Genomic DNA, 12211 nt, shown 5'->3' on the forward strand with positions numbered 1-12211 from the left:
TATGAGTCCCCAGCTTCTGCTCCTTGTAGGTTTTTTGATCAGCTTTCCCAATGGTTGTCCTCAGCTACACTGGGCTTACAGGTGAGAGGGGAGAAGGATGTTTGCCTATCACATCCGTTATGTCTCACTTTCTAAGTTTGCAGTAATGTCCTAGTCTCAGACACTTTTCCAGGCCACCTCTCTGTCAGATAGTGGCCTCTCATGTCCCATGCCCACACCAGATTACTGTTTCGGGCAGCCTAACTCCTTCAGGCGGTCCCCATATTTCTGTCACTGCTGGTAATATGCTGCGAGCCTGGTCACTTCCCTTGACTGCTTTATTCTCCCAGGCAGATGCCTACCATATCCAATACATTGCATATACCTACAGCGGTCACCATGGTTCAGCGCACACCAGTGCTTGTAGACCCCATGAAATTGAACCCCCGCCACACCCCTATACCCGCCCCCGCTTCCACCTCCCGAGTACGCCGAAATCCGTCGATGGTACAATTACTGCCTTGTAACATTTCTAACCATGTGTCCCTGACGACCATGTGTGCGGGAAGTGTATCCAGCTGCAGCTACTGACAGACCGCATTGCGACGCTGGAGCTGCGAATGGATACATACTGGAGCATTCGCAATGCTGAGAACATCGTGGATAGCATGTTTAGGGAGCTGGTCACACTGCAGGTAAAGGCTGCACAGGCAGGAAGGGAATGGGTGACCGCCAGGCAGAGTAGTAGGTGCAGGCAGGTAGTGCAGGGGTCCACTGTGGCCATCCCCCTTTCAAACAGATATACCACTTTGGATATTGTTGAGGGAGATGGCTTAGCGGGGGAAGGCAGCAGCAGCCAACTTCCTGGCACCATGGGTGGTCCTGCTGCACAGGACGGGAGGAAAAAGAGCAGGAGAGCTATAGTGATAGGGGATTCTATTGTAAGGGGAATAGATAGGCGTTTCTGCGGCTGCAAACGAGACTCCAGGATGGTATGTTGACTCCCTGGTGCAAGTGTCAAGGATGTCTCGGGGCAGCTGCAGGGCATTCTGCAGGGAGAGGGTGAACAGCCAGTTGCCGTAGTACATATAGGTACCAACGATATAGGTAAAAAAATGGGATGAGGTCCTAAAAGCTGAATGTAGGGAGTTAGGAAGTAAATTAAAAAATAGGACCTCAAAGGTAGTAATCTCAGGATTGCCAGCAGTGCCATGTGCTAGTCAGAGTAGAAATAGAAGGATATTTCAGATGAATATGTGGCTAGAGGAATGGTGCAAGGGGGAGGGATTCAAATTCCTGGGACATTGGAACCAGTTCTAGGGGAGGTGGGAGAGTACAAACTGGACGGTTTGCACTTGGGTGGGACTGGAACCGATGTCCTCGGGGAAGTGTTTGCTAGTGCTGTTGGGGAGGGTTTAAACTAAAATGGCAGGGGGTTGGGAACCTCTGCAGGGAGACAGAGGAAAGGGAAGCAAGGATAGAAACAAAAGACAAGGAGAAAAGCAAAAGTGGAAGGCAGAGAAATCAAGGCAGAGGAATCAAACAGGGCCACAGTAAATAATAATTCTAAAAGGACTAAGAGTGTTAAAAAATCAAGTCTGAAGGCTTTGTGTCTTAATGCGAGGAGCATTTGTAATAAGGTGGATGAATTAGCTGCACAACTAGATGTAAAGGGATATGATATAATTGGGATTACGGAGACATGGCTCCAGGGTGACCAAGACCGGGAATTCAACATTCAGGGATATTCAATATTCAGGAAGGACAGGAAAAAAGGAAAAGGAGGTGGGGTAGCATTGCTGGTTAAAGAGATTAACACAATAGTAAGGAAGGATATTAGCTCTGATGATGTGGAATCTGTATGGGCAGAGCTGAGAAATACCAAGGGGCAGAAAACATTAGTGGGAGTTGTATATAGACCCCCAAACAGTAATGCTGAAGTTGGGGATGGCATTAAATGAGAAATTAGAAACGCGTGCAATAAGGGCACAGCAGTTATCATAGGTGACTTTAATCTACATATAGATTGGGCTAACCAAATTAGTAACAATACTGTGGAGGAGGAATTCCTGGAGTGTATATGGGATGGTTTCCTGGACCAATATGCCGAGGAACCAACTAGAGATCAGGCCATCTTAGACTGGGTATAATGTAATGAGAAAGGATTAATTAGCAATCTTGTTGTGCGAGGCCCCTTGGGGAGGAGCGATCATAATATGATAGAATTCTTCATTAAGATGGAGAGTGAAGTAGTTCACTCAGAGACTAGGGTCCTGAATTTAAATAAAGGAAACTACAATGGTATGAGGCACGAGTTGGCTAAGATGGATTGGGAAGCGTTACTTAAAGGGTTGACGGTGGATAGGCAATGGCAAACATTTAAAGATCGCATGGATGAACTACAGAATTTGTTCATCCCAGTTTGGCATAAAAATAAAACAAAAAATGTGACTCAACCGTGGCTAACAAGGGAAATTAGGGATAGCATAAGATCCAAGGAGAGGCAATATAATTTGGCCAGAAAAAGCAGCAAACCTGAGGATTGGGAACAGTTTAGGATTCAACAAAGGAGGACAAAGGGATTAAATAAGAGGGGGAAAATAGATTATGAGAGTAAGCTTGCAGGGAACACAAAAACTGACTGTAAAAGCTTCTATAGATATGAGAAGAGAAAAAGATTGGTGAAGTCAAGCGTAGGTCCCTTGCAGTCAGAATCAGGGGAATTTATAATGGGGAACAAAGAAATGGTGGACCAATTAAATACATACTTTGGTTCTGTCTTCACAAAGGAGGACACAAATAACCTCCCAGAGATGTCAGAGAACATAGGGTCTAATGAGAGGGAGGGATTGAATGAAATCAGTATTTGTAGGGAAATGGTATTAGGGAAATTGACGGGATTGAAGGCCGATACATCACCAGGGCCTGATAATCTACATCCTAGGGTACTTAAGGAAGTGGCCCTAGAAATAGTAGATGCATTGCTGGTCATCTTCCAAAATTCTATGGTCTCTGGAACAGTTCCCATGCTTTGGAGGATAGCTAATGTAACCCCACTATTTAAAAAAGGTGGTAGAGAGAAAATGGGGAATTATAGACCGGTAAGCCTGACATCGGTAGTAGGGAAAATGCTAGAGTCCATTATGAAAGATGTAATAACAGAGCACTTGGAAAACAGTGACAGGATCGGACAAAGTCAACATGGATTTACAAAAGGTAAATCATGCTTGTCTAATCTACTGGAATTTTTTGAGGATGTAACTGGTAGAATAGATAAGGGAGAACCAGTGGATGTGGTGTATTTGGACTTTCAGAAGGCTTTTGATAAGGTCCAGCATAAGAGATTAGTGTGCAAAGTTAAAGCACATGGGATTGGGGGTAAGGTACTGTCTTGGATAGAGAACTGGTTGGCAGACAGGAAGCAAAGAGTTGGAATAAACGGGTCTTTTTCTAAGTGGCAGGCAGTGACTAGTGGGGTGCCGCAGGGATCAGTGCTAGGACCCCAGCTATTCACAATATATATAAATGATCTAGATGAGGGAACTAGATGTAATAGCTCCAAGTTTACAGACGACACAAAGCTGGGTGGGTGTGTGTGCTGTGAGGAGGATGCAGAGAAACTCCAGTATGATTTGGACAGGTTGGGTGATTATACTGCATTTGCCATGCATCTGCTCAATGTGGATAAATGCGAGGTTATCCACTTCGGTGGCAAAAACAGAAAGACAGATTATTATCTGAACGGCAATAGATTGGGAGAAGGGGAAGTGCAACGAGACCTGGGTGTCCTTGTGCACCAGTCGCTGAAGGTAAGCATGCAGGTGGAGCAGGCGTTTAAGAGGGCAAATGGTATGTTGGCATTCATAGCGAGGGGATTCGAGTACAGGAGCAAGGATGTCTTGCTGCAGTTGTACAGGGCCTTGGTGAGACCACACCTTGAGTATTGTGTGCAGTTTTGGTCACCTTATCTGAGGAAGGATGTTCTTGACATGGAGAGAGTGCAGCGAAGATTCACCAGACTGATACCGGGGATGGCAGGAATGACGTATGAGGAGAGATTGGGTCGATTAGGCTTATATTCGCTAGAGTTTAGAAGAATGATGTGCGGGTTAGGTTGATTGGCCATGATAAAAATTGACCCTTAGTGTTAGGGGGGATTAAATACGTGGGGTTACAGGGTTACGGGGATAGGGCTTGGGTGGGATGGCTGTTGGTGTAGGGACCGGGTGCTAGGGTTTGGATGATCAGCCATGATCTCGTTGAATGGCGGAGCAGGCTCGAAGGGCCGAATGGCCTACTCCTGCTCCTATCTTCTATGCTTCTATGTTTCTATGTAATGAGAGGGGATCTCATTGAAACTTATAAAATTCTAACAGGACTAGACAGACTAGATGCAGGAAGGGTGTTCCCGATGGCGGGGGAGTTCAGAACCAGGGGTCACAGTCTAAGGATAAGGGGTAAGCCATTTAGGACTGAGATGAGGAGGGATTTCTTCACCCAGAGAGTGGTGAACCTGTGGAATTCTCTACCACACAAGGTAGTGTAAGAAACAGTTATTAGATTCATGAATGAAGTTTGACTCTTAGAACAGAAATTAAAACTGCAGTTAGGAATAAATGGGGGAAGTATCAGCAAGGTCAAATAACAAACACTGAAAGGCCTGAAAGTGATAAGGGGATCGTAAAATGCAAGACAACACAGGGTGGTGGTATCATAGCTAGACAAAATGAAGCCGAAAAGTCATGTCCTTAAAGAAACACAACAAAACATTCCTCAGAAAGATAAGAGAAAGGCCTCGTCAGCCAGGCAAAAAGGGGCAGTGAGAAATGTTTTCCCACAGCACATTTGGATGATAGATGATTGACAATAGATAGATCACAGCCCACCGAAATAACTATAAGTATAGAGGGCTGAGAGTGGGAATCAGTCAGCGAGGGGTGAAGGCTTCTTCAAGGTGGAAATCACTGCTGGCTCACCTCCAACAGCCAGAGGGACGAATCAACAGAGGCGACTGCTGTTACTGGCTACAGAGACTTGCTGACCCAAGACCTCCACACTGCCTTACCAGACCTCCAACCAACCGTCCGTCCGGTCGTGGCATTCCGCTTCGGGAAGTCGTAGATCGCTTTCTACTGTCACGGGTTGTATGTCTATTATACTCAGCTTAAACCATATGTAATATCTGATTATGCTTTGAAACTGTAGCTCTTTAATAAAAGCCTTGCAACTTCTAAAACCCTGTTGGGTAATCCGTGTGAGCCTGTGATCCTGAATCTTACAGTAGTTGAGGCCAATTCATTAAATATATTCAAGAGGGAGTTAGGTATATTTCTTAAGGCTAAAGGGATCAAGGGATATGGGGAGAAATCAGGGAGAGGGTACTGAATTTGGATGAGCAGCCATGATCTCTTTAAATGGCGGAACAGGCTCGAGGGGCCAAATGGCCTACTCCTGCTCCTATCTTCTATGTTTCTATGTTATCCGACATTTAATAATGAGCTAATGTTGAGGTTTTTAAGGAGATGTGTTTGGGTTAATGACGCATTCTGATTAATTCTGCAGGACAGATGAAAGCAAGCACAAATGCCCCACTCTGCTGATATGTTTAATGCAACTGACACTCTCTCATTCCCTATCCCTCCATAACAACAGTCGCTGCTCCTCAAAATTAACATGTCACCTGAAGTACTTTGAGACATTTCAATGACATGACCAGGTGCTTATTTCATTTCCATTTTTTTTGTTAAGAAATATTAGTTTACATTATGTACATTTAACATTTAAATTTAAAATGTCAAATTAATTAATTATTGATCGTGAGACCAACTAGACCCTCAGGTCCCATCGCCATGGAAACGACCACTGCAGCACACGAGTTCTTCTTAACAATCATTTACAGATTAAATTACACAGGCAATGCTGCAGCCAGTGGGGATATAGAGGTCGCTGGTGTTACCGGTAGAGATTCATACAGCGCAGGAGGCCATTCGGCCCATCATGCCTGTGCTGGCTCTTTGAAAGAGTTATCTAATTAGTCCCATTCCCCCTGCTCTTTCCCCGTATCCCTGCAAATCTTTCCTTTTCAAGTAAAGGTCCAATTCCCAGTATACCGCTGGTATGTATACTAGCTGCAGTGAATCCATGAATACCTACTCTGGGGAACAATGTGACTCTTTGGTCACAGCACGAATGATCCTGGTTATGGATTGAAAGGAGGTGTTGCACCTACATCCAACCGGCAATGCATATCAGAATCCGGCAGTAGGAGGCAAAGTAGGGCAGATTTCAGGCTGCATGAGTTTCAGTCTGGACTGCCTTACAACCTTTGCTTTATTGTCTGCCCTTTCCCATCTAATTTACAGCAAATGTTAGGACAGTGAGATTGCAACATCCTGAAGGATTTAAAAAATGTATGTGCTTAAAAACCTAGTCAACCGGCTGCAAAGTGACTGATTTGTTTGATGACTAGTTTGTTCCAACAATGAATCTTGTTCATGCTGTAAAATACTGTAGGAGTTGTGACTCAGTAACATCACTAGTTCAGTGGGTGTTCTAATTTCACTTGTACTCATTCCTAAATCAGTGGAGGAAGCTCTGCATAGATCATTGCCAAGGATAAAGTATGCATGGATTAAATCTATTTATGAGAGTATTATACTTAAGCTTAATAATCAATGAAAATCTATTACAGATCAATAAGCACATTAACCTATAACCTTAGTTTCTCTTGCTTCATACTCCTCTTGGCAAATTATTAACTCACAAAGGTTACTTATAAACTTCCCTATAAAGATCACGCCTGCTGTTAATCAAAACCGTCCAGTTTCTATGACCACCTGGTAGGTTGCAGGGAAATTTTTACATTATTGCTCAGTACAGTACTATGTCAAAAAGTAGAGACAGTTCAATGTTATTTTTGATGAATGACATGCATGCATTAAGTCAATGTAAACAACATTGCTTTAATATAGTTTTACAGAACAATGTCCAGAAAATATTTTGTACAGCTGTCAACAGTGTTGCAAGGCTAATTAAAAGCAAAAAAAGACTTGCATTTATATAGCGCCTTTCACGATTTCAGGATGTCTCGAAGTGATTTACAGCCAATGAAGTACTTTTGAGGTATAGTCACATTATAATGTAGGAAACTCGGCAGCCAATTTGCGCACAGCAATTTCCCATAGACTGTAATGTGATAATGACCAGATAATCTATTTTAGTGATGTTGACTGAGGGAAAAATAGTGGCCAGGACACCAGGGCTAACTCCGCTGCTCTTCTTCGAAATATGTCCACCTGGGAGAGCAGACGGGACCTTGGTTTAACATCTCATCCGAAAGACGGCACTTCTGACAGTACAGCGCTCCCTCAGTACTGCACTGGAGTGTCAGCTGAGATTTTGTGCTCAAGTCTATGGAGTGAGACTTGAACCCACAATCTTCTGTCTCAGAAGCGAAGGTGCTACCCACTGAGCCACGACTGACACCATAGACGATGCCACAAAAGACATCTGGCACATGCTCGCATCAATACCCTATCCAATTATAGTGTTTTTGCTGGCAAGACTGGCATGTATTGCCCATCCTTAGTTGCCCTGAGAAGGAGGTGGTGCACCTTCTTCTTCAGCCTCTGCAGTCCGAGTGGTCAAGGTGCTCCCATTCATTATTAGATATCGCTAACATGGATACCTGCTCTCACAGATGGATGCACAAATCAGTCTTACACTGATGTACATAAGGAAAGCTCCACGCTATAAGTGGTTACGCTCTTGTATTTAATGAGAAAGAATAAAAAACAAGCAAAAGAGAAGGCTTATGTGACCTTACTATTCTGCACAGATTCTTCACAATGTCAAAATAAATACTCCTCCAATGATTAGGTTGCTGAGGCTTTAGAAATTTATCTGGAACTCCTGTAAATTTGTTAACTTTCTAGATTTGAAAAGAACAAAATCAATTTTGTGACTTAATTATAATTGTGCTTGGCACAAACAATACAGAGCTACCCAAGAATCCTACATACAATCTGCTGACACAAATGTGAATAGTCTGAGAGTGCTGAAATCTACTGCTCCTTCCATCTGTTATAACTTTGCATATATTCCAATCACATCCTTCCTAGAAAACATCTTAGAACAAAAACAATCTTACAAGTAAACCCTCTGGTGTTTTTTTTTCCAAAACTGAAGAAAACGCTCGTAGCAGTGTAGAGGCATTTCTGATTGATGTTGTTTTCTGGATAAGTCTGCTCTGGCTGCCAGTTGGGTGTGCACTCAGTTTGCTCACCAACTCTGTTCCATGCCCCGTTCCAGCTCCTGGCCGTATCAATTTCCACCTTTCCTTCTAGTCCTACATGTATGTGCATCAAGAAATTTCCAATTTCCAAGTTGTTACAATAGGCAAAATGTTCACATGAACCAGATAGCCTACTCGAAAATCAAGAGCTTCTTCTAACTATGAGGCCAGATGTAATTTATGCCATTGACTTTTGGCTATGCCAGACTCATCAACTTTTGTGTATTTATCATGAGGAGAAAACTTTCCTAATGAGTTTAAGGAGTGGCAAAGCCTTTTAATGTTTAATACAGATCATTTACATAGGAGGGAGCTTACAGTAACTTTCTTCAACTCATCCATGACTTCCCACTAAGACGCCCATTGCTTGTGAATCCCCACCAGTGGCACAGGGTCAAGGAGAATTTTTCCCAATACTAATTGCCAATTAACAGTCCAAACTGTTCTTTGTATTCACACAGAGGTACATTATATATGCACACTGCCTGTGCCAATTATTCTCTGAATGATTTGCATTATAATATGCTTACAGACACATGGGGATCATTTTCAACCTCGCCTCCTGGGTGGTGGCCTGGTGGAGCAGGTCACTTGCCATTTATAGAACCCACTTTATTTTCATTCCATTGATTTGAATGGAACAAACATCGAGCAGGTTCTACAATGGGTGGGCAATCCGCGCTGCCAGCTAACCGCCGGGCAGTGAAGTTGAATATTAACCCCGTGATGTTCAGCTAGGATACATGGAGTTGACCATATAACAGGTATTTTAATGATGTCCTTGTCATATGAAGCATGTTATGAAAGATGACAATGTGTGCCATTCTATTCTGCTGTGCTATAGATTATAAGCTTGTACTTAGCATCAGTGGGCCAAGGCAGGCAAAATTTATGCTGTTGGGTCCAAATTTATTTTGGCGTAGTTTCAGTATCAGTGGGAAAAGTGCTGTGAGGCATTCAAAGCATCATTCATTCTCATGCCACTTTCATTCTTTTTACATTGATCCATAGGATAGGAAGGCACATGTGCTGCAATATTTATAAACAGGGTGGTGTCCGGCTTGGCTCTGGTGCACCACATGTAAAAAAGGCCACTTGTGTTCAATGAAGAATGGCCTATCAGCATAACCTTCTATTCCCTTCTCCCTCATATGCTTATGTAGCCTCCCCTTAAATGCATCTATACTATTCACTTCAGCCACTCCCTGTGGTAGTGAGTTTCACATTCTCACCACTAACTGGTTAGAGAAGTTTCTTCTAATTCCCTATTTGATTTCTTGGTGGCTATCTTATATTGATGGCCTTTAGTTTTGCTTTTCCCTAAAATGGGAACACTCTCTCTATGTCTACTCCATCAAAACCTTTCATAATTTTAAAGGCCTCTATTAGATCACCCCTCACCCCTCACCACAGGCTGTTTATCCTTTCCTGATAAGTATACACTCGCATTTCTGGTATTATCCGTCTAAATCTTTCTTGCACCCTCTCCAGTGTCTCTATATCCTTTTTATAATATGGCGACCAGAATTGTATACAGTACTCCAGGTGTGGTCTAATCAAGGTTTGATACAAGTTTAGCATAACTTCTCTACTTTTCTATTCTATCTCTCTAGAAATAAACCCTAGTGCTTGGTTTGCCTTTTTATGGTCTTATTGACCTGCATCGCTACTTTTAGTGATTTGTGTATTTGTACTCCGAGATCCCTTTGCTCTTCTACCCATTTAGATTCTTATTTTCCAATGTACAGATAAATTTTGCAGTGCCCTGCCCACTGGTAGAACCTCGCACACAGCTGGAACACATTGGAACTTTGTGGCAGTGCGCCCGCTATTATACGAGATACACTAGCTGCATGTGAGGCTCTGCCAGCAGTGGAAAGCCTCACAAAATGTACCCAGTGAAGTTAGCTTCAAAGAAAGTGGGCAGATAATTAGAGGGAAACCTGTCATCCAAAAACAGCATATGCAAGCACTTAAAAAAAAAAAAATCAGGGAAAGGAGAAGAAGGGAAAGGTTGCAGGAAAGCTAGAGACAGTCCAGCTGGAGGTGGCCATTTTAAGTAGCCACCAATGGCTTTATTGTTTCGGGGGTGTCAAAGTTCACGGTGGTGAAAAAGCATATTCCGGAGCTCACATCAAAAAAGTTCATCGGGGCAAAATATGGTGGCAAATGGAAGCAAAAGTTATGGACTAATTCAGCTCCATCTGAACATAAGAACATAAGAAATAGGAGTAGGAGTAAGTCATTTGGCCCCTCGAGCCTGCTCCACCATTCAATAAGATCATGGCTGATCTGATCTTGGCCTCAACTCCACTTTCCTGCCCGCTCCCCATAACCTTTGACTCCCCTATAGTTCAAAAATCTGTCTATCTCCACCTTAAATATATTCAATGACTCAGCCTCCACAGCTCTCTGGGGTAGAGAATTCCAAAGATTCACAACCCTCAGAGAAGAAATTCCTCCTCATCTCCGTTTTAAATGGGTGACCCCTTATTCTGAAACTATGCCCCCTAGTTCCAGATTCCCCGAGGGGAAACATCGGGCAGGATTTTCATTGGGCCGTGGAGGCGGGATTGGAGGCGTGTGGGGGGTTAAAATCCCAAAATCAGGGGGCACGAACCCATCCCGCCCCCATGCCAGTTTCAAAGGAGGCGGGTATCCCTATTTTCATTCTTGAAGTGTGGGATTCCCGACAGCTCCAAACCACGGCAAGTTAGCGAGGCGGGCCGTTGGGCTGAAGGGCTTGGAGGGATCGAGATGTCCGGTGTTCAGGTGAGTGATGAATGCATGAGTGCAGAGGTAAGTGTGTTTGGTGTGTTTAAAGAAGTTTTACTTACATGTACTTACCTTTACAGCCTTCCTTCCTTCAGGTCTCGGGAGTCCCTCATCTCACCGGCACAGAAAGCAGAATGGCCGCGATCTGTCAAAAATTGCAGCATTCAGCTTCCTGTTCCAGAGAGATCTCTAAATCATCCCGAGAAGGAATTAACTTAGAGTACAGATTGTCAGTGTTTGACAGCTTCAAACAGCTGTGAAACGCTGATATTTCATCTGTCAAAAGGTCTTGACAGATGAAATATCAATCTGTGATGTCACCTGTTGCCGGGTGGCCCTTAATTGGCCTGCTGAGCCCGCTGGGCAGGCTCAACAAGGTCAATCAAGTCAAAATCGCGTGGGTTGGCTACAACTCAGTGGAGGCGGGACTACAACCCCGAAAGTTGTAGTCCCGCCTCCTACCCGCCTCCTCAATGAAAATCCAGCCCATCCTCTCTGCATCTACCCTGTCAAGCCTCCTCAGAATCTTATATGTTTCAAAAAGATCACCTCTCATTCTTATAAACTCCAATTAGTATAGGCCCAGCCTGCTCAACCTTTCTCCATAAGACAGCCCCCTCATCTCAGGAATCAACCTAGTGAAATTTCTCTGAACTGCCTCCAATGCAAGTATATCCCTCCTTAAATAAGGAGACCAAAACTGTACGCAGTACTCCAGGTGTGGTCTCACCAATGCCCTGTACAGTTGTAGCAAGACTTCCCTACTTTTATACTCCATCCCCCTTGCAATAAAGGCCAACACTCCATTTGCCTTCCTAATTACTTGCTGTACCTGCTTGCTAACGTTTTGTATTTCATGTACAAGGACCCCCAGATCCCTCTGTACCACAGCATTTTGTAGTCTCTCTCCGTTTAAAAATAATTTGCTTTTTATTCTTCCTACCAAAGTGGATAGCCTCATATTTTCCCACATTATACTCCATCTGCCAAATTTTTGCCCACTCATTTAACCTATCTATATCCCTTTGCAGATTCTGTGTGTCCTCCACACAACTTGCTTTCCCACTTATCTTTGTATCATCAGCAAATTTGGCTACATTACACTCGGTCCCTTCATCCAAGTCATTAATATAGATTGTAAATAGTTGAGGCCCCAGCACTGAT

At 43.6% G+C, this 12211-nt stretch overlaps 1 protein-coding gene and 1 long non-coding RNA gene across 2 annotated transcripts in view; one reads left to right on the plus strand and one right to left on the minus strand.

Annotated features, from left to right (window-relative positions):
• Nucleotides 1–12211, minus strand: part of dok6 (docking protein 6) — a 759619-nt gene that overhangs the window by 447877 nt on the left and 299531 nt on the right. The window lies entirely within an intron of this gene.
• The window catches only part of LOC147115146 (uncharacterized), a 52426-nt gene continuing 44768 nt past the window's right edge, over nucleotides 4554–12211 (plus strand). The window contains exon 1 of the long non-coding RNA XR_015079056.1: nucleotides 4554–5123. This is a non-coding gene — a long non-coding RNA (uncharacterized LOC147115146). The remainder of the gene's footprint in view (nucleotides 5124–12211) is intronic.

Source organism: Somniosus microcephalus, chromosome 7 (genome assembly GCF_052327205.1).
Source record: "Somniosus microcephalus isolate GS21.2 chromosome 7, FLI_Smic_1.0, whole genome shotgun sequence".
Classification (NCBI taxonomy): Eukaryota; Metazoa; Chordata; class Chondrichthyes; order Squaliformes; family Somniosidae; genus Somniosus; species Somniosus microcephalus.